This window comes from Anas acuta, chromosome 18 (genome assembly GCF_963932015.1).
Source record: "Anas acuta chromosome 18, bAnaAcu1.1, whole genome shotgun sequence".
Classification (NCBI taxonomy): domain Eukaryota; kingdom Metazoa; phylum Chordata; class Aves; order Anseriformes; family Anatidae; genus Anas; species Anas acuta.
In genome coordinates, this window is record NC_088996.1 from 8,894,928 (window position 1) to 8,917,776 (window position 22,849).

The 22,849-nt window shown below is 38.2% G+C and overlaps 1 protein-coding gene and 1 long non-coding RNA gene across 7 annotated transcripts in view; one reads left to right on the forward strand and one right to left on the reverse strand.

The window, feature by feature from the left end:
* Positions 1–22,158, reverse strand: part of LOC137841750 (uncharacterized) — a 31,502-nt gene extending 9,344 nt beyond the window's left edge. Inside the window, exons 1-4 of one of the 3 annotated variants that reach the window (XR_011088719.1) lie at positions 22,013–22,158; positions 20,868–20,959; positions 15,622–15,788; positions 14,568–15,402 (exon numbers count right to left, since the gene is read on the reverse strand). This is a non-coding gene — a long non-coding RNA (uncharacterized lncRNA). Of the gene's footprint in view, positions 1–14,567; positions 15,403–15,621; positions 15,789–20,867; positions 20,960–22,012 lie in introns of those variants that run through there. The other 2 variants (XR_011088718.1, XR_011088717.1) reach the window with 2 other exon arrangements.
* CA10 (carbonic anhydrase 10) overlaps positions 1–22,849 on the forward strand; it is a 200,016-nt gene that overhangs the window by 54,803 nt on the left and 122,364 nt on the right. The window lies entirely within an intron of this gene.

Here is a 22,849-nt window from a genome sequence, read left to right on the forward strand (position 1 = left end):
CCCATAAGAGCAGAAAACTTCAATATTCAGTTCTCTTCAAGAATGAAGAGGGTTCCATTTCCCTCTAGTGGAGGGACATGTGGAAGTGTTCCTGATAGGCAATCCAAAATGATCAAAGAAAAAACACCAGGTGTTAAGACTTAGAGTACTACTGACAACTCCCTAGACGCACTGCCCTGCCCCCAACAATATCAGGCAGTAGAAGGCCTGAAGTCTGAACATCTTTGGAAAGAAAACCTGCTTCTCAGTAGGCTTTCATAGTGAAGATATATCAAGTGGTACTTGTTTTGGGATGTATGCTATGACTTCACAGGCAAACTTCCCAGAGATTATTTGATGGAACAGAGAAGCCTCATGGCAGCAGCTCAGCTGGCACCCTCAACAGCACTTCATGATCTTTGGAACCTATGAGAAGCAAGCAAAGCTTCCTCCACAGATGGCTATCTGCCTCCTCCTCATCCGTTCCTCAGTCTGTGACTGAAATCAATATTTTCATAGGCGGTTGAAAATTACATCTGGACTTTCTATGGGTATACATGCTTCCAGCCTCTGGAGGTAACCATTTTTTCCTTTTTTACATGGGCTTAGCCAATGGTTCTTGGTGTTGGAAGTCCTCATCCCCAAACAATAGGGATTGCACTTTCCAAGGTAAAGTTATTTCGTCATCCAGTCTCCTGTTTTCAATAAACTTTCTTCTTCCAAATATATCTACCAAAGTAGAAGACAAACTTTGCAGTGGTAAAGTGACACAGATTCTAAGTTGAAAAACAAATTTTCTAGCTCTAATTTTAATAGGACCTTTGCTCCTTGCACTCAGTTCCTTGGATCCAACCTTTAAATACAGAAATCATCAACAGCTTGCGAGGGGGACCTCCTGTTCTCTGTTGATTAAGATACTTTGTCTTTCAAAGTACTGTGAAAGCTGAATTTTTCACTTTTTAGTCTGGCTATGGCACCATCATATTTCAGTAGAAGACTGAAGATTAGTCCTGTTTGGCAAGTAGCTAGCATTATGGGTATGCCTCTGTTCTTTGAAAGACTCGCATATGCCATAACTGAGTTGCCTGGTGAATTAAGAGAAATCTCACCCTTAGCCCTGATTTAACTGTCTTTGTCTCACTCCATTGAATATTCCTAGCTGTTGTAACACAGACTGAGTATTATCCCCACATGAGAAAGGACTTGCTTCAAACTAGCATGTCAGTTATATGCATCTATCGTACAGCTTATACAAGACTTCATAGATGAGTAGAAAGGAACCCAGATTTTTTGGTTCTGAGTTCAGTGCACCATCCACAGACCGTTTCCATTATTCATAACTGTACATGCAGATCACTTATCACTTAGCTCTTTTGGAAAAGACATCTCAATATCAAAATACAAGCTTGTTTCATGAAACAGGGTTTCAGAGGCATTATTTGTATTCTTGAAATTTTCTTTTAGTATATCATAATTAGAGTACCAAGGGAAAATTGTGTCAAAGCAGTGAATAACCTTAATTAGAGGCCTTGCTGTACCTTCTGATCCTAATTGTTGGTATTCTTGCAGTTTGAATTAAGAAATATCTGATTTACTTTCATTAAACAATATCTTATAAGCATTTCTATCTTGGTTTCTAGTTATAACATCCACTTAATTTAATTAAAAAAATTGCATTTCTGGGGATACACAAGTATAAGCATTGGAATTGAAAAAAAAACACAACACACTAATATATCTATAAAAAAAGTACTTGCTTTAGGCTTTCTATTCTACAAATACACATTAAAAAGACTGTTCCTCAGTTGTCTTTATGAAACAAATGGAATGCAAAGTAATATAAAATAGTGAAAATATTGCACGTGTGTTTTGATTTACTAAAACACTAATTCTCAGTGTTACCATCACTTGTGCACTACAGTATTCCATTTTGTTTCACTGAAAACCTTCTACATAGGTCCAGGGATAGGACAATCACCTGGAAGATTAGTTTTAGAATATTCTGAGGCCAATCATGGAAAAGGTATGCATCTTCTGCTTTGAAAATAAAATAGTTCTCTATCAGACCTCCAACACTACATATTTTAAAAACACTTATTTCTAACTAAAAGCCGTTACTTTCTACATTTTGCATATTGCTTTCTGTATTCTTTAATGTACGTTTTAGTACACAGTTTCAGTTAACATAATTTCAAATGTTTTGCCAACTCATAGCATCTCTTTGCAAAGCTGAAAGAACACCATGATTTGGCCTTCTGACAGTATAGCCCAGGAGTAACTCCTGTGTCTTGACACTGTTGAGGCTTTTATTGTTGTTTATAAGCCATTGCCACTTTCCTAATTAGGTTTTGCTGTGTTGTCTTTGAACAGCTAAATAGCTGAGATCTCTTTCAGGTGTCTTTCCGTTGAGATTAATTGTAAACATCTGCCAACTGGTGAAGACAGTAATTCTTGGAGTTGTTCAGTAGAGTTCCTAAGAGGATATTAGTTTATTTTCTGAAGCCCTGCTTTGCAATTTCTTTGTGACTTTGAATTCTGTGTATGAACTTTTCCCTTCTCTCCCTCATCAACAGTGTGTCCCCAGTTCCATATGCAATACTTCAAAACAGTAAAAAAAAAAAAAAAAAAAAAAAAAGTGAAATCACCAACATAGCAAAACAAATATTCAGTTACTGTTATATTTCATTCATAAGATAGCATCAAAAATGTTTCTACAATCTGTAGAATCCTTTTCCACTGTCAATGAGAACAAAAGAATTTAAAAATTTAATCTAAACCTTTTCTATAAGGGAATAAAAGACTTCCAGACTTCCAGTATCATACCAACACTTCTGAAAATCTCAAATAGTTCTTTCAAAGGCAAGTACAGGTAGAATACGATAGGAAAAGATTAAAACACATAAGCAACCTGAACAGATGGTTAAAAAAATGAAAGCGGATGGCTGAGAAAAGGTCCCTCTGACATTCACTATTAGAGACAACAGTGGCTGTTAATAAAGCAGAGTTAATTCTATAGCAAGGAGTGAAATATTATTTAATCAGCGGCACTTCATACATAATTCAATTAACTGCCTTCACTCATCAGTATTAATGAGAGCTGGAGCTTGGATTAATGTGCTTGAGCTTCATAACAGCACTCCCAGTCTACTTAAATGCTGCCAAAACTTAATAAAGCGCTGCCAATCAAATTACAGTATCTGAGCCCAGTGCATCAATGTACTGATATTACAAATCATCCTATGCTCATCATTGTTTGCTAATTCCTTATTTATGCTGATCTCTGCACTAAACAGTTTAATTAGTGTACAATGGTAGAATAAGTAAAATTTCTTACCACTTTCTTGATGATGTTTTTAGGATCATCCAAGTTTTTGAGCAATAACTATAAATGGTGTTTCCATGTGCTTTCAGTGCATAATTTTTAAATATCAACTTTTATCTGTTGCATAGGCAGCCATAGAGGGATTTCTGTTAGTCACAAAAAATAGATTGCTAATTTCTTCTTCTGGTCTAAAGAACATTTCTGTTGCTATCTACTTTTGTAGACATAGCAAGGATCTCATCCTCAGTTACAACAAACTTAACCCTGATTTTGCCATTTGCTGCTGCATGCACTTTCATCCCAGGAAGAGAAAAGAGACAATGAAGGTTTCTAAAATATTTTCTCCTCTGCCATTACTGAATTTGATTCTCATGAAGCTGATACAGCTGCTGTAGATGCTGATAAAACAGTTTTGGGGGGATATATCACATTCAATGCAACCTGTGGCCAACCTCATTTAGGAAACTTCAGAAGAGCTAAGCCAAACCTTACAGAACTACTGAAGGTGGAGGCAGCCTGATGCTTAGTCCACCTTTAACTGTACTGAAATAAATCTCTGCTGCTCCTCAAAATCCTTGGCCGTGTTTCATCTGGCTGAATTAAGGCCGGATCATGGCACCCAAAAGGAGATTGAATTGCTGAAAAGTTCTTTGAAATGTAAGCTCTGGAAGCATTACAAACTGTCAGGAGAATCAGAATAAGATAAATGATGTTATAGAAAAAAACTGCAGAAAGGCATGCATTTTTTATATTTCTTTTTAATCTTAACAGAAGGAAAGAAATGAAGATGTCAGAAAAAATATATTATTGCCTACAATAGAGGCCTACCTGATAGCGTGAGGAACCCACAGTGCAAGTTTTGGGGAAATTTTGTTTAAAAGTAATTTGAAACTATAGATCATTCAGAAACATGTTTTGGAGGACAGAGGCATGTGCAAGTCATACTTGACTGGATTCTGCAAAAATAGATTCTAACTCTTTGCTTTGCCTTTTGAATGCAATTCAAAATGCAATTCTGGAGTGTGTGAAATCCAAGTAAAGAATAGGTGCCATAACCAATCAGTTCCTCAATTTGAGGTGAAATATCAGACAAGGCTGAATTTGAAGAGGTGTCATTCTGTTGGGAGCTCTAACACTGATTTTGGCATCAAGTCTGTTGAGGATAAGAAGATTATAAAGTGCAGCACAATACATAAGAACAAGAGACAGCAACCAGACTTTTCGCAGATGAACAGAAAATCCAAATGTATTAAGTACCAAATAAGGAGGAATGATATTTATGCTATATGTTCACCAACTACTACCATCTGAGGATTTGGCAATTCATCCAAAAACGTTGGATGGTTAATGCTAAGTTGGATATATTTTAAAAACTGTGAAAGTAATGGAGAACCAAATCCTTTTTAATAAAGTCAGTACAATTCTATTTAATCAGAGCCTCGGAAGCATAGAACCTTTTTCATAAAGTTAGTGTTGTCTTCTATACCATGCTTTTGATAGGAATTTTAACAGAGGAAAATGCTTAAGTTTGCAGCAAGTATTTCCTGCTACAATATCAGAAAAACCTTTAAAAGGGAGCAGATTTTCAGGTAATCACATTGCAAATATCTCAAAGGTAGTAAATGTTAAACTCTTAAATGAGCATTAAAAAAACAATGTCCACTTAGGAAAAACATTCAAATCTGCTGATAAATGTTAAATCATACTTGACCCTTTTGCCTTTTATTTAAAGTATAAGAAATAATGATCATCTGAAGGAAAAAGTATAGCGTCTACACAAAATCTGGTCTAGACTGAGGCGCTCAGGCTTTAAGATGTTTTAAGCAGTAAAGTCAACAGAGGACAGAGAAACTGAATTAGAAAATGGTTCTAAGTTTCAGACACTTTTGGTGACATTCAAAGTAAAAGATTGATCAGAAAAAAATCACAATACAGTGTTACTGTTCAGAATTTGAGAACAGAATGAAAGGCGCCAATGCAAGTAGTATTTCAAGATGGAAAGAGAAAGCTTGGTCATGAATGGATTGCAGCAGGATGCTTTTTTGGTAGTGGTTATATTTGCCAATGATATAAAAGCTGACAACGAATACAGTGCTATGCAATTATGAATGATCTAGACAGTTTAAAAAATAAAGAATAAGTAGTTCATAAAACTGCAGCAAAATAATATGGTGCGTGAAGTGGAGGGACATACAGAAACCCCCCCATTCTCCCATCTGTACTCTAACTAGTAACATGGAAAAAAAACAGTAGACAATCTCAGTTTTAATAGTTATCACAAAAAGTAGATCCTCCTGCCAACCTTTTGTACTGGTGAGTTTTATGTCCTGCACAGGGAGGGGCACAGACTGCATGCTGAGTGTCACTGTTGGTCATAGCTCCTAAGTCAGCTGTAAATTCAAGACCTCAAGGCTAGATGCTGCTGCTAGATAATGGGTATGGATTTTCTGTACATCATGACTGTGTGTCATCCACCTACCACCTGTACTGAACCTAATAATTTGTCTGAATAAAGCAGTACTCCATAAACTTTACTGCTGAGCAAACAGCAGTGTGCTGTTGGCAACATCATACTTTGCTCTCCCTTTCAGCTCATCAAAAGATGACTCAATTACCATTTAAAAGTTTATACTGCCTATGAAGTCAAGGACTGAAGAATTAGTAGTCAGCTTGAATGTGTTTTGAAAAGAGTAAATGTATCTTAATGTGAAGAACTGACAGGTTTGCATGCAAGTGTTAACAGATAAGCTGCAAGCCAGTTTTACCGATAATTTTAACTAGCATTATGTGTACAGTAAGTAACAGGCAGATGAAAATGACAGAATCTGTCAGCATTTAAGAGGGGATGATCAGTCTGGTAATGAAAAAACTTGAACAAGCCTACCGAGTTTCTGCAGTTGCCTGAATTCAGAGAGACAGATTTGGAGATACAGGATGGGAAATCCCCCTCAGATTGGCATCACAATTTAGTCTCCTTCTGGAAAAGTCAAGGCAAAAGGCAGCACTGGTAATTTAGAAACATGCTTGTGGTTTTGAACATTTTGCTTTCTTAAGAGCTGTGGCAGGTATTTGACTTTAAGGTGCTTTTACCATATTCAGGGAAGCATCCTTAATTTTACAGCTAGTTTAATGTTGAGCCTAAACCTGAAATGTTATCTTGTTTTTAAGGGGTGAAAAGCAGCACACTTAATCTTAAAACTATTTATTGTACCTAGTGCCACCTGCTCCTGTACAGCTAGCAGCCAGATTGGTCATTGCCAAATTCAGATTCTGTGAAATTTGCTAAGGCAAAATTTAACCAAATTTCTTTGTAATTTAGAAATGCTAATATGCAAGTGATAACAAGAACCTAGGAAAAAACAAATAACTACTATTGACAAACTCAGGAATTTCAATTTAAGCCTTAGTCATAGCAAAAGAGCAGGATGTGTGTGCAGACTTAAGTTTTTGAGTTTCAACACTTCCACCTTGAAAAATTTTCCTAGAGTATTAGCCACAGAACATCCTGGGACATATTGCTTAAGTTTAAAGGAAAATGTTTAAAAATAGCTGAGTTAAAAGACTTATTTTTCAGTAGGAGAGCAGACAGAAGTAGACAACCTATCTGCATTCATCTGTCATCCATATAACGCATCAAAATCTGCCTAGTAGATGGTTTGTTACAATCAAATTTAGATGCACCTGAGGCTATAGAAATAAATTAAACATAGAACATTCAGCTTAAAAGTAAACTAAATATATCCTGTGCATCTCTGTAAGTTTTTGTATAAAGACTGGCAAGGTGCAGGAGTTGTCCTAAACCTAATGGCATGTTACTCGAAAGCACATTGTGACAGTGGTCTAAAGGAGTTCAAATCAGATCTCTGAAGTGGAAATTTTCTCCTCCTAGGTTTGGATGTGCTCACTGGGTGATTTTCTCATTGGCTTCCATTGGCCATTATAGAAGGACTGTGCATTGTACCAGGAAGTACAATTCGTGACTACTTTCATGTAGGCAATTAATGCATGTGTGAAGGAGACACCTCTAACATACAAATAATGAATAGTTCCTAGGAGAAAACTTGAGTCCACCAAAATTGTTTTGCTTTGTTTTAAAATACACTGTTAACATCTGTTTTAAACGTGAACTTCATGCAGCTTCAGTTGCCTTGGAACTAATATTTGTTTTTGCAGAAAATGAGGTTCATCTGCCTAATGAGTTATAGAGCATTTCCAGACTTTTAAAGAGTTATGAGAAAGTGTCACCTCAGGGAGAAGAGATCTTAATGAAACTTCCTCATGCTGCAAAAACTGTGCTTTCTACTTTTTCAAAAAATTTTCTAGAACTGGAGGCTTTGTAATCACTGGCATCTTTGGGGATACCCAGGCAGGCTGGTGATGGCTACTGCAGACTTGTACACTAGGCAGTCCATCTGAACTGCTTTATCCAGGCATTTCATATGAACTCTTGCTTTAAAGTGCATCACAAAACCCTCCCACCAATAATAGCAGCAGGAAACTTCAGATGGTATCAGAGAATAAAATTCCCAGAATTTACAGTTTATGGATTTTTTCATCCTTCAAAGTGCAGTGTATGTTTTTAAAGGAAGAGAAACTAAAAATGGGCAAGCCTATGTGAACAAAAATACAGTATTTTCCTCAGTCATTTGCAAATATCCCTTCTGCTTAAAAGGCTATGTCCGCTTTGATTTTATAAGCTACATAGCAAACATAGAAACGTGCCAAGAAGCAGGAGTTTAAAAAGGGGAATCTCAGAGACTGTAAGAGACATTGAGCATAAATTTGCAATTAGATGTAGATAATTTAGTACCTTTTAGCAAGCAATGCGTATTCAGAATGTATATGTAGCTTGGGGAAGTACTTAACTACAAACACTAATTGTATTTTAACAAAAAAAAGTTTCACCCAGAAAAGAAAGATAATTTGAGATAACCTGATAACTACGGCTTTCCTGAAGCAAACAACACTGAAGACCGTTTTGCTGAAGAACTAATCAGAATTTTTTGAAACAAGCACAAAAGGAGAGAATGTGTTTTAGATAGTCTAAAATGAGATGTTCTTACAAAAAAAAAAAAAAAAAAAAAAAAAAAAAAAGAAATCACCCCGCAAGACATTGCAAGACATCCATTTTGAATCACCATGATTAAAACTATTTTCTGCAAAACCAAGTAATATTTTTAGCTACTACTTCTTTCTTGTTAGGAAATAATCAGTGCTCAAATTGTTTCCTTCTGAAGCTGTTAAAATCTTCAAACTTCGTAAGTATTGCCACTGAAGTCACACTGAGGCTTCAAAAGAGTGATTATTACTCAAGAACCACAATCATAGCAAATCAGTAGATTAACAAAAACACCAAGCATTGTTATGGTATTGAAATGTCTCATGTTTGAACGTGAAGATAGCAAAAAGTTTAATCTCAAGACTGAGGAGCAAATCATTGGACTAAGTCCCAAGCAATGATGTATAGAGACTATTTTCCTACAAAATTGGCCACAGTTAATGCTACAGAAAATAAATGAATGCTCTTCTTGTACATTAGGTAGTAGTCTAGTGATAAGTGTTCCAGGAATCATCATTATATTGCTCTGCTGGTTTTCTTCAGAACCATAATAGATATATCAGCTGCCCTAACTGACAACGGCTAATAGCGCAGAACAAAGAAAAAGCATCACTATTGATGGAGGTGAAGCTTCCAATGATAATTACCTAGCTGGGAGACTCAGACTTTGCCATGTTTCTCTTGTACCACAATTATGTAGCTAAAGTTACTTTGAGTTGTTCAGGCAGGACTTTTATGAAGACAATGTTCCTAATGCTAACCAAGAGGTTAGTTTTTATTTATTTTTACAATTCATGTTCAACTTTCCACTAGGAAAATATTCCTGAAACAAGCACTTTCCTCTCCATTTTCCTTGTAACATATTCAATCTTTTCTGTTAAAGAAAAATTGCAAATACACTGGAGTAAGTTCAGTCACCGCACATAACATGGTTGCTAACCTACTGCTAACTCTTCCACTAGGCTGAACGCAAACCAAGAGGGATTTTATTTCAATGTGCACCGCTACAGATGTTTGAAAAGCAGGCTAGGAAGTGAATTGTTTTGATTCTTGAAATACTCTTCTTAAAGCTCAGACAGAAAAATAATTATATGTATTGTTGTGAGATGAACGTAGAAAGCTTTTCCTAAAAGAAAAACTGTTTGTCCTGTCAAGTCTCTCCATTCCCTTTCCTGCCTGCCAGGGAAGGTGCTGAAATTCAATGAAGTGAACCAGAAAGAAATACAATTTTGATTGTAAGCCTGGTATTTACTTTTCTTTATTTGGCCAGATGATGCTGGAAAAACTTGTTGAGAGTAAACTTCATCTGTAGTGAATGGGTATTTGCACATGGCAATTGTAATAGGATTTATGATTACTGACTTAGCTTTGGTAGCTTTGTGTTAGACTAAGTTTAAACAGAAGTAAGAACATTAAAGGTAGCTAATCTGTACTTACTAAGCCCTCTGAATATTACTTCTACTGGAAGTGCGCAATAGTAAAACACATTGCCATATATTTAAAGGCTGTTATACAAAAATAAATGTTCAGTTCATAAATAATAATTTGTGTTCATTTTCACTGTAAGTACAAACTGAAATCATGCCAACTAACAGTAAATGTATTCAGCTAATACAGTTTGTGTTTAAAAATGAGTGCTGTATTTTTTGCTAGTGTTAAGGCCAGACCGGTGCACTGATAGACACTGGCCAATTGTACGGAATCGGTTTATTGTCCTAAATGACCGTTAGACAGGAGCAATTCCTCTGCTGGTACAAAGAACGTTTATTTCAGTCTGTTTATTCAACTAATTCAACATAAAACTGAAAAACCAAGTGGCAACTTCACTCAAATTTTTTTTGCTTCCAAAAGGAAACCAGGTAGGAAAGATTACAATCTGATAATTTCTGAGACTTCAGAATTACTAGTTCAGTTGGTCATATTTCCAGGATTAGTTTGAATTTTGATTTCTAAAACTGGTAGCAAGTCTGTAACAAAGAAGTCAACTTAAACTTATATTTTCAGTGGTTATAAGGCTACAATTTTTGCTTGCAGATGTTTTTTTGATTACCCAGTGTATTTGATAATATTCTTAATAAATTTCATAGTGATTTAGGAGCTCAGAACCATTAGAAAGTACTTTTGACATCAGTCACCTTTGCAGCCTTTTCCATGTGCATGGCCATAAGTTTTTTATCCCACTTGGATGTAACCATTTAATACTTCTTTCCCCTAAACCTCTTTCTCAGGGAAGGTATGATTTTTCTTATACTGCTAGAAAGACCATCAAATGCTGTATCCACAGGCTGGAATAATTCAGAAAATAAGATGTATTCGGGTCTCTGTGAAGGTCACAAGTAATAAAGCCTCCAAGGCACTATCTTCTGGTGAATCTTGGCTGCCAAAAAGGCAACATACATTATCCTTTACATGCTTCCCCTGGAAGCAATTGATGCTCATTCTTTCTGAGCTGTTACAGTCTCTGGCAGAGAGAAATAGGCTGTCGGGAGCATTCTAGAGCTACAGGTCTCCTGTTCTCCCTGTGACACTCTGGGAAGTAGATTATAGTTTTTGTGCCTGTGAGTGGCTTTACAGTTTTGCATTCTGGGCATCAGACCTCTGAGTGGTCTCTCCACTGCTCTGCTAAAACATGGTGGTACTGCTGTGGTGCTTTTCAAGGTGGAACAGTTACCTTGCAGATTGGATGGTGCTTGTGCGCTGCTGTATTTCTCACATACATAACTTTTGCTACTGACAGTTTTCACAAGCTGAAATAAGTTGCTGCAAGCCATGGAAAGAAGGCATCACACAGTTACTGCCTTACAAACTCATGCCACCTACCAGTACTGGTCAGAGGAGCAGCATTTTTCTGTAGTGCTCTGAGTGACACTAGCATGAGGCACGCGTACACACCCACAGCTTAAGAAAACAGTTAGCTAAGGAAAGGTTCAGGAAGGATTACTGCTGTGCTAAACAGCTTTGCAGTCATAACTTGTGGAGTTCTTAGCTGGAAATAATAGAGGGTTCTCCTTGTGGCAGCTATTTGATCTAACCTTGAGCACAGACCTGGCATCCACAGCTCGGTTGCTCCTGTTGGCTTTATTTGAGGTGGTGCATTTCCATTTTCAAGCACTGATGGCAGCACTGCAGCACTATTACAGATCCTGTCTTGCATCAAGAGGAAGTGTCCGCTCCTTGCCAATAGCCCACATCAATTTTTACTGGCACATTCAGAACAAATTTGATCTTATGATTCACTTGCTAGATTGAATTTTCTTTGCCAACAGTCAGAAGCTTCCAAATTATTCTGGGGACATACTCTTTGTATGTACGTGTTAACAGTGAGATCAGGCATGACCAGATTAGAAACAGCATTAGCAGTATATTAGAATCCCACAAGAGTGTGATAGCATCACCCTACAACACTGAGAGAAGATAGCTCCTTCAGCCTCCATCTTCAGAGTATCCATAATGTTCTGGCACCTCGGCTAACACTAACAGTCTCCTTGAGCTGTTTGCAAGTAATCTTGTCTGAACAGGCTGTCCTGCGGGTCTGCTCTCTGACCTGATGCTCAGTCATGTAGCTACTGGCCTCCCGCCAACAGCTGGGAGGCTGCCACATTGCACAGCCCTGCCTTACTGCACAGCCTCCGTGCTCGCCCTTCTCCAGCTCCTTGTTTATATAATCCCTGGCCTGTTCTCCCCCATCCATCCTAAGGTCCATTTACAAGGGAACTGAAGACACTGAACTCGGGGGATGCACTAACAGGGTCCTGGCCATTTCAGCTCCCTGGCCCAACACAAACCTTTTAAGAACACACGGTCTGCCCTCTGGTGGCTATTTTTAGATGAAATTACGACAATACTTCAGCATTGAACGATCATCTTCTGATTTAAGAATTCACTGTAGCATTTGAAAAGGCCTTTACATTTAAAAAAAAAAAATCATTAAGAAAATCATGTATGCCCTGGTGTTACATACTTAGATTTCTTAGCACCAAATACCTAATAACCATAACATATCCAAATATATATATTTACCTTCTTCCAGTGTTGATTCAAAATTTCAACAGCAAAATAGATGAAAATGTATATTCTGTGCTAAGTTCAACATACACTTCAACCCTTATGGGCTAAGTCTACAGCTGCTAAAATCTGTAGGCTTTCTTAACATGTGGAACAGCGGTGGATCACCGTGTACCCTGCCCACCTACTCACTGTCCCCACACTTACTGCCTTGTCCCTGCACTGCTCTGTACATTCCTGCACAAAGCCATTCCCTTTACATCCAGAACTCTCCTTAGAGTTATTCACTTCTTCACTCTCAAGCAATGTCTGAGTATTAATTGCTTGGTTCCCTTCCCCTTTTCCTTTCTAGATTATTTTTATTAAGGGGGGGCTGCAGGCAAAACCAGCTTGAGTCTCTTCCCAGTTGCCTGTCTGATGGGAGTGCTGCAGAACATTCTTCTGTATTTAACTGCAAATACAGAAACTTCAAAGTAAATAAGAAAACACTTAGTGGTGTCATTAAATACACATTTAGGTGAGTATTTAAGAACCTTCATAGCCTTGTGAAAACCAATACATTTTCATAATGTTTTCTCACTGACAGCAGAACTCAGCAGTTTCATGCACTGCATCTCTCTTCAAAAGCAGCCTCAGCAAGAACAGCAAGGTAGTTTGGGAGCTCAGATTCACAGCACAATTCAAAACCGAATGCATTAGTGGACCAAAAGGTTTGAAATATGATCTTGTCATTAACAAGTTGCAGTATATTTGAGCAATACATATGGCAATTAATCTAATAGTAAGTAGAACAGCTCCCAGTAATAGCAAGTTCCTTAAGGAAACTTGGTTGAATGATAGGTGTGCAACACCATGAGTAAACAAGTAGCATTTACTTGGCATTTGCTACAGAAGCCAACAGGACCAGGGACTAACCCACCTGAGTAACTCTAACAACCAAAGACAGAAGAGGAAGTGTGTGACATGAGATGCCACTTCAGCTTTTAGTACGTTTTATTCATTGTCAACAAATGGCTAATTTCATTCTTCTCCGGTTGTTTGGGGGCTTGCAGATAGACTTGTACCAATGCAGTTTCTTTCCTTTTTAAGCACTTTCTCTATAATTTGTTTGTACAGTTTTTTTCTGGACAATACAGCACACAGATAACATTTTCAGCTTATGTAAATGGCCTGTTTTTTTCAAGAAAGTGACCTTCCACACTGTCCTTTATTTTCCCTGATTTAAGAGAATTCTGAGAATGTATTTCAGCATTTCTGAAAATTAAGCCAATAATGGCCAGCCTTACACTTATTATACTAGTTACCATTTGACATTCAGCTGATTGATGATGCAGGGATCTGTTGGGTAGAAAACCGTTACATTTCCTATGCAGTGTATTTGTCCCTTGGTGCACATACAGAATACAGAAATCAGATAATGTGGCATCAACCAGAAGAATACCCTTGCACTCAGCTATCAACTTACATCTCAGACAGTAATTCCTACATAAAGAGTTTGTCAAACGTAGAGATCAGTAGGATACAAATGCTTATTCTGGAGAAAGGGGAAATGGCAGCTAGTGAGACCGTCCTCTAGAAGATGCTTAGTTATTGGGGCTCCTGTGCAACTAAGTTCACCCTAAATCAGAGGGACCACTAAACCTTTTTTGCTTCTTCTGGTTGTGCATGCAGCACAGCAAAAATAGCCACGAGTATTTGAGCTGAATCACTCAGTATAAGAGTGAAATTCTTCCTACACATGCAGGTTTTCCTAGGTAACTCAAACTAGCTTCTGTATGCAGCAGCAGAAGCATATCTGCAGAGGCTGTGTGATATGTGCTGCATGTACAAATCAAGAAACCAGTGACTAGATTCAGACTGTGACTGCAGTTAGGAAAATGAGTAGATCTCTTGGAAGATCAATTCCTGGACAGCAGTTAGCTGAGCGGTCTGATGTAGCAGCTAAGGAGAGGCCAAGGTTTCTTTCCATCCCAAAACATTTTGTAGTAATGGCTCTGTTTAGAGTTGTGGCTTGGCAGCATTGTGTTGGAATTCTAATAAATGAGTATTTCCCTGACAATATTTTCAGTCCATAAGTGCATTTAGTCAGCTGTCCTAAAGACTTTTGGCCTTTCCAGGAACAATCGAAGTTAGAGCTTTGGTAAACTCACTGTGGAAACAACATCCCCCAGCAGGGCCATAGCCCTGTGGAATGGGGTCAGAAATCTGATTACTCTAGAAAATATGAGAGCATAGAACATCACTGCTACTGTCTTGAACTGTCAGTACAGATGAGAACTGCAGCACTCAGCGGTGAGCTCTGTGCTTGCTCCTCGCTTGTCTTGGCAAGTCAGCAGAGCCAGGACATTTCTGCATTACGTGCTGTCATTAGCTGTAAGAGTCCTGTTGTACACAGCTACAAGTAATTCTCGAGAGGCCACTGTCATCCACAAATGTTTTAGAGATCAGGACTACTTAACCCTTACTGATGTTCCTTACACACTGCCCTTAAGTTTCAGCGCCAGGCTTCTCCAAACTGAATCCCGTAATGCCCTGCAGTTTCTGAACATGATGCTTGTTATGTCCAGGCTAATGAACAAGTGAAGCACTAAACAGATGCAGATGTATTCAGTTTGTCAAGAAATGATTAGCTTCTGACTTACTACCTGAGCAGAGTATTAGTAAGTCTGCTGTGAAGCACTGCAGCATCCACTACTCCAGAAAGAACACTTGTGGAAGAATAAAACATTACAAGAACTCATATTTATGTTCCTTCTTTCATTTATATTTTTCAGCAAAAGGATCAATAATATCCCGAAGACTTTAAAATAAAGCTGAATCTCTAGGACATAAATTATTTGCTGAATAAGCAGTCTCTCCTTTTCCTTTAAAAATGTTTTAAATTACTTTATCTGAACAGTTTTCTACTGTGTCCCAATTTCATCTATTTGAAGCTTTCTTCACTTTTCTTCTGGATCTTCTCTAAAACCTTAGTGCTCTCACCCTGCCTCAGATCAGTTGCTCATTTTAGCAGCAGCAAAGTCCCCAGATTTACAAACTGAAAAACAACACAAACAGAAAAATGAAAGATGAAATATGAAGAGGAAAAGTAGCGTTTAGAGATATGCAATGCTCAAAACCTGGGTATCTTACATTTCAGTTTAAAGGACAGAATGACCACCACAGCTCTTTTGCCCTTTCAGTCTACCTATAAATCCAGGACAAACTCTTCCTCTTTTCCACCCCACAAGTTACAACGTACATCAGGCAAACTTACTCAGTTGTGATTGCCAACTTGTTCTTTGCCTGCTTCAAGGGGAACGTGTTGAACCATGGCAGTGACTGATCACTGAGAGACTGACCGGGCTCGATGAGAAGCTGCCAGCTAGTGGCAAATAACTGATGCAGCTAGTTACTCATACAGGCATCCCAGGCACCGGGATACTATGGGCAGACATAAGGGAGACGAACATTTTAACTGAATGGCAGGCAAGCAGGGATCCATACCACATGGACTCTCAGTATCTTGTGTTCTTTGAGAAAAGGGGGAGAGGGTGGTGCTTCCCTCCCTCCTCCCCCACCCCCATCTTTTACTTTTTAGCTCTTCTACAAAGAAGGATTTCCTTTATCCAAGACTAACATTCAATCTATGCCATCCCCACTAAACAGCTCGGTTTCTTTAACCTTTGAGGCAAACTGTCCTTGAACCTGTTTTCATCAGTTTCATTTCTTGCCATAGTTATTCTAAATCTTTCAGCAGTGGGATTTTCACTAACGTTACAGAGATAAATAGTTTTTCCCAAGACTGTATCTCCTTTCTGAATGAGAGAAAGAACGTTATATTTTCAAAACAGTAGTAGCAAAGACCCTAGAAGATGCTTACTGAAGCTGCTGGACATACCTCTGCCTGTAGACACACCACTGCCATATTAATAATGCAAAAGATGAGAGAATGGGAAAGGCATCTACAAGTACCTTTTAAGTAGCTGACCTATATTTTGGGAAAGGCTAAAGTAGCGTGTGATTGTACAGTTTCAGGGTATGTGTTAACTGTCCACGTTGTGACACACAGGATCTAATTACATACTGTTGTATAACTGCTCTCTACCTTATCATTAACATGGTTTAAAAATGTGAGTTAGTTTGTTCTTATCAGTGGGATGAAGGAAGTTGAGGTGTTATCTACACCGGTATCCCGAATGTGTACATGAAAATAAGCAAAAGCTTTGCAAGGTTAGAGGTCACTAATTGTGATTACTAAATACTTTTTTCCAGGTAATAGCTTTAATCGAAGAAAATGCTTAATTAGGCAGAAATGAGCAGCTATATTTTAAAAGGTAAATTGAGAAAAGTATTGCAGAGTGTCTGCATTAAAGATACACTTTTTAAAAGTATATTTCTAGAATCTTAACCCCTTGTATACCCCTTCTAGTTTTTTCCCCTCATTTAGCCAGTGGAGCTATTGAACTTTTCCTGTCATTGAGAATCCTCCATACAAAGGGAAGATGACATTTGAACAGACCAGTATGGAACGACTAGTATGCTGCTGCTGAGTTCTTCATGATTCCTACTTTTTGATATGTTTCAAGATCTAGCAGTGAAGAAATTTATTTCTTTTCGATAATGGCAGTGCTGTCTTATTCTCAGTGATCTATTTCAGCTATCAACTTTTTGCTTGTTAAAAAGAAATCGGAATACTTTCAGTTCTCAAGTTTGAAGCCATTATGATACTGTCTGATATTCCTGCGGTCTGGAGATTTCTGTGACCAATTACTTACATGAATGCCATTCTATACTCTGTCATTTCTTTAGTGTCCCCGATTTATCTCTCAAAGCCTTTATGACTTTACATTTGGCTTTTATGTAGAAGCAAAGCAGGTCATGTGGTTATCCAGAGGCATTAGTATGGTAATTTTCTTCAAGTTGAGTAGGTGGAAATAATTAATGGACTGCTTTATTGATGTACATAGATAGCTGATTCTCTCTGTGGTTTCAATTCCCAGCTTCAATAAAGTAGCTTGAGATTTTATCTGAGGGACCAGTAATTACACAGGGCAAGAATAATTGCTGCACAAATACAATCTGATTGTGTTTCATGCTATTGCCAAGGCTGATGTTAAAGCTTAAATATATAAACAAGAACTGCTGCATGAATAAGTTGACTCCTTTTATTTAAACTTGTGGATTCTAGAGTAACTTAAATTCACAAAATCTGTGCTCTTGAAAGCTGAGAAAATTTCAAGGAGAAAGTTATAGTCTTAGTGTAGCACAGATAACTTCCCTGTCTTGTCTAGATCTCATCTCCTATAATGGACTGTGATCAGTAGCAGAAGCCTTGGGAAAAATAAACAACTATTAAACAATATTTCCTTTTGCTTCCAGCAAGTTGCTATTTAGGGTTTCTCTGGAACAAATAGCTCAATTCTTCAGTCCTGTTCTCTGTGGGGAGGGAAAAGGTGGAAATTAATACCACGTGCCTGTTTGCTTTTAGGTCTGGAGACCTGCAAGTCGAATACTCCTTAAGTCTCTTCAAAAATATGATCTTATTTGCTACTTTTTATCCTCTGAAACAGCACAGATTTTAAGTGATGATTTTGGCAATTCAAGTCACCACGGTATTCATCCAAGAGTTCTGACTGACCTCAGTGATTTTTTTTATTTTGTCAGTTTATACTGAAAGTAATTTTCTGATGCTCAAGTTTGAGACAGTTTCTCAGATTCATTCCCCATAAACAAGCTCCCATCTGGGAACCTCCCTTGGCACCTTTGTAAGCAATAAGGAAAGGAATTGATATAGCTTTGCTGCTACATTATCTTTCATGTGCTTCTTTTACAACAATCAGCTGGTCCTACAGACTCTGACAGGATCCTTGCCTCTCATACACTTGAGAGAAGTTGTTAGTGGTTTTTATGACTTTAGCAAATTGTTCTTCAATATCTTCTCTTGACTTGTCTTATTTTAGTTTTATATTTAACATGTCAGAGTTATCATCTTTTCCATTTTTCTTATTTGAACACCGTTTTTTGAAGGATGCTCTTACTTTTGCTGCTTTCTTCATTTTTGTTGATGCTTACTGAGTTTTCCTTGACCCTATTTAAACAGAGGCTCTGAATAAACACACAACACCCAGTTTGGCTTACACTCCAGCAGTCCCAGTGTCCACTTTACCATTTAGATCTTTTTCTTAAAGGTGTTACACAAAAATCCACTACATAAGGGTTTTTAATTTATATATGAAAATATTAAGTTCAGTATAGTATTATCTATTATCACACTTTCCTCTCAGACATCCTCTATTTGTTCTGCTGCAATTCCATCTCATCTATTTACATGAGGCAACAAGGAACATTTTGGAACAGCTCCTGTGTTCTACTCTAAACTCAGAAGCTATAGTGAGAAACACTGAGATATTTCCTGGATATTAAAACTTTGCAGTCACACAGAGAGTCACAGAGTCATTTCAGAATGAAAAACATCTGGGATTTCCATGCAGCAAACTGACAACCTGGAGCAGCCTTACTACAGGATGAGCCCCAGGAGCACTCTGCCCCCCAGAGCCAGGTGTGCAAGAAGTGCCGAGTTGTCCCCCACTCTGGATGTATCTCTTCTCCTCCAAGCTAGACCAAATCTCTTTCAGCCAGTGCCTCACAAGGACTCTTCAGAAAGCACCTCAGAGAGGTTCTAGTTAGGCTTGTTGTGGCTTTGCTAAGAGCAAGGTGCAGAAAGAGAACAGGGCAGAACCCAAGCTTCTTCATAAATAAGCCCTCCAGTGCCAGAGAAAAACTGGGAGACAGTACTTAGCTGTCCCCAACCCTTTCATGACCTAGACCTATCAATCTAGCATCTTTTTTGAAGATCGAGTAATATTTCAGATGTAGTACACAGTATGCACCTCTGATCCCATACTAGGAAAATTTGTGCGTCTCCTCTCACAGCACGGAGATTTGTTACTACTGCCTCCTCCACGTCCTTACAGATACTCGGAAGCCATCTGGAGATGGTGCTGTGCACCTGGTACTGCACAGCCCTTCCTGAGCAGGGCCCAGATGACCTCCAGAGGTCCCTTCAAACCTCAGCCGTTCTGTGATTGTGTAACACAGGTGCATACTGCTACATGTCCAACGCACACTACAGACAGTATGATCACACTTATCTGCGAGTTCACTGTACCTACAGAAGGGCATCCTTATTGGACACTTGGCATTCGTTGCTTTGCTTTTCCTCTTGAGATGCATTTATTCAAGCAAATCCACAGTAGTGATCACTAGGAGACTTGCATTCAATCCTTACTTTATTGTTCTAGCTGCTATTATTTCACTGTTGTTATGCATAGGTTTGGTGAAAGCCATCAGAATCCCTCATTCTATCGTGTCACACTGATAGTAGAGCATCTTCATATATCTCAATATAACTTGTTCCCAGTAAATTGAAAAAACTAGCAGCTGCAATAAGATCCAGGCTATGAATAAGTATGTCAGCAATTTTTGCATAGGTATAATAAAATGTGATCCTCTCACCTCCTCCCCACATAACACACACAAAACCCGTTGTCTGTAGTGCACAACCACACAAAGTAAATAGACTTTGAATTTATCCAATTTTCTTTCTGTTATGAGAAGGCTGAAGGCATGACACTGGTCAGGCAAAAACTTGTCACCTCATATCTGTGTAACATGTTCGTGAGAAATGAGCTCAAGCAGTGGAAGTTCAGGAGAATTTATAGACAAAGGCAGAGATGACACAATCAATACACCAAAACTTTTGGCAGAATGACCAGTAGCTGGAGAACCTTGTTAGATGAGATTGTAAACTACTGTGTGGGCTGCATGCGAACTAACTTATAAGAGCAGCTGCTGGACAGCACAGGAGCTGGGCTGCTGTCAAAAATGCTTCAGAGGTCCACACACAAAGATGCAGTGTATTCCCACTCACACAAGACCAGATATTTATGGAAATACAACGCAGGTAATCGTGATGAAGGAAGTACTGTTTCATTAAGGACCTACTCTCTAGTAGAACGTTCCCTGATAGTTAACCTGGAATAACAGAATAACGAATATTTTGCTGTGTTTTCCTAAATTCAGCTACTAATTTCTTTAGGCTAATCAGTTAATTCGGTACTTATATTTAATTTAAGCCTTGGTTTTCTACATGAATACTGCTGGGATTTTCCATCGTGGTTCTGAATACTTTTCTATTACTTTGAGCATCTAAGCAGCAATACTAATTACTTTAATTAAATATAATTAGACGTTAATATTGCATGATATCCCCATCCACTAGTTAACTTAGGTGTGCAGTCTTAGGTCAGTCTTCCCTAATTAACCTTCGGTTGAAGCATAAGCGAAGTCTTTCTGATCACAGAGGAAAGTTTACCATTGCTGTACTTTCCGTCCAACCGTATATAATAGAGATAGCACCAAGCACATCTTGAAGAGATGCTCAAGCATAAGCTACCCAGGCATTTAGAAAGACATCAAAAATAACAGCACAAAGTTATGTGTTTAGGTGACAAGACTAACCTTTCCTGTGCAGCATCAAGTCAGACCTCCACCTCCTTGACTTCCCAGCAGTGGGCCAGCATGACCAGCAGTGCACAGAACACAGAGTTGCGCTGTCAGGACCAGAAGGGACATTATGAAATATCCACTCATAAAAGATATTTTCCATCATGGCTCTTCTGAGACAATCTCAGTTACATCATAAGTTCTTTAAGTAATACAAACTTTAAGATAATGGATAGTTTAGCTTACCATTTTATTGCCCTTACCATATCAGGCTTGTTTCTAAAATGCTTGCTAAAGAACTATGCACTTTTAACAATACCAACAGTATTCCTGCCCAAAAGATTTTTAGAAAGCATTTCAGTAACATATTCCCTTTTAAATGTTTTCTCTCTTGAACCTACAGTTCTACAGTTTCATCATTAATGTTTTGTTTGAATTAACACCGCAGTGGGATCTATCAAGGTAAACCTGATCATCTCGATTAAGCGAGACTTAATTTAGGCCTCTGCATAGAGGGATTTTCTCTCTGATGAAATCCATAGTGAGATCCTGTGGTATTTCCCTTAAGAAAAAGGGGCAGACAAATAATGAAGTGTACTTTGTACTGTACTACATTTATTTTATTCATTCTCAGCGCATTAGTACTCTTGCTTAGTATACTCTGGAAAATCCTGAAGTTACCTAAGTTTCCTAGGGAAGTAGAAATTGACTGGTAGAGCAGACAGAGGAAGTGCAGGTTCATAGACTAGAGATGAGTAGGAAAAAAAAATAAAAAGCTTTCACTGAAAAAGGAGTTTTCAGGAATTTTATAAAAGAAGTAATATCTATGAACAACAGCTTGTAAGCTACAGCAATAGGCTGATACTCCACCGCAAAACACTTTTCATTGCTTCCGTGTAGATACTTAAGCTAGAGCTTTGCTGTGCAAGCAACATCCTGAGAAATCCTAATGATTGTTTACTTTTGTAGCACAGTTAGACATGAAGTTATATACTAACTTACAGGTTAAAATTAAACTTCGATTGGGTCAACATTAAACTTTGAGGGCAAAAAAATGATCTGTTCTATAAAGCATAACACAAAAACACAAGTATCAGCCACTGTCCTGAGGCTACACTACTTAGAAGATATTTTCCTCCTGTCTCCCCACAAAGAAATACCTTCCCAGTGCATTAAGTCCAATGCAAATGGACTTATCTGGGTCAAATCCAAGCAACGCTCTATGCAGGTTCTTACTAGAATAACTAAAATTTGCAGGTGGAAGCAAGTATTCACACTACAAAGCCCTCCAAACAACAAGTTGTAGCAACCAGAAGGCTTTTTATAAGCAGGGATGGGTTGTGTGCAGCTCCACCCTCTAGGCAAAACACCTGTGCTTCTGCCCCAGGGCTCAGCCACGGGCTCCTTCCCCCAGCCTGGGTTTATAGCCTTTGTCACACAGTTGATTAGAAGAATGCTGGGAGGCTCAAAGGTTATGAAAACTTTCAACAAAACATAAAAAGAAAAAAGGAAAACCAACAAAGAACAGCAACATGAGCATCTCTGAAATGCCCACCTGCTACACAAAACCACACAGAATAATTCTGATAAAGTCAAAGTTGCCTTATGTACTTTAGACAGGGATAAAGTGTACACCTAAGTTTGAATCTGTCTCCGTGTATTTTATTAGTTGCTTATTGCTCATTTAGTCAGGATTTTTTCAGCATCCAGTCAGAGGCTGACGTTGTCTGTAAATTGCAGATTAGATACAATATGAACCTTCAACCTGCGGTTATCTGATGAGAAGCAGTACGTAGCTAATCAGATCACATTTCTTCCTTTCCCAGTCAGGGGCATAGAACCTTTTAGAGTAACTCGGCTTGTCAAAAATCAGGGCTTCCTCCATGTCCCAAACCATTGCACATACAGGGAAGGAACTATCACCACCAGAGCATGGCTTTTCCAACAAGGATTTTTTTTAGATCATAATTCTGACTTAAGAAAGACTTGGGTGAATG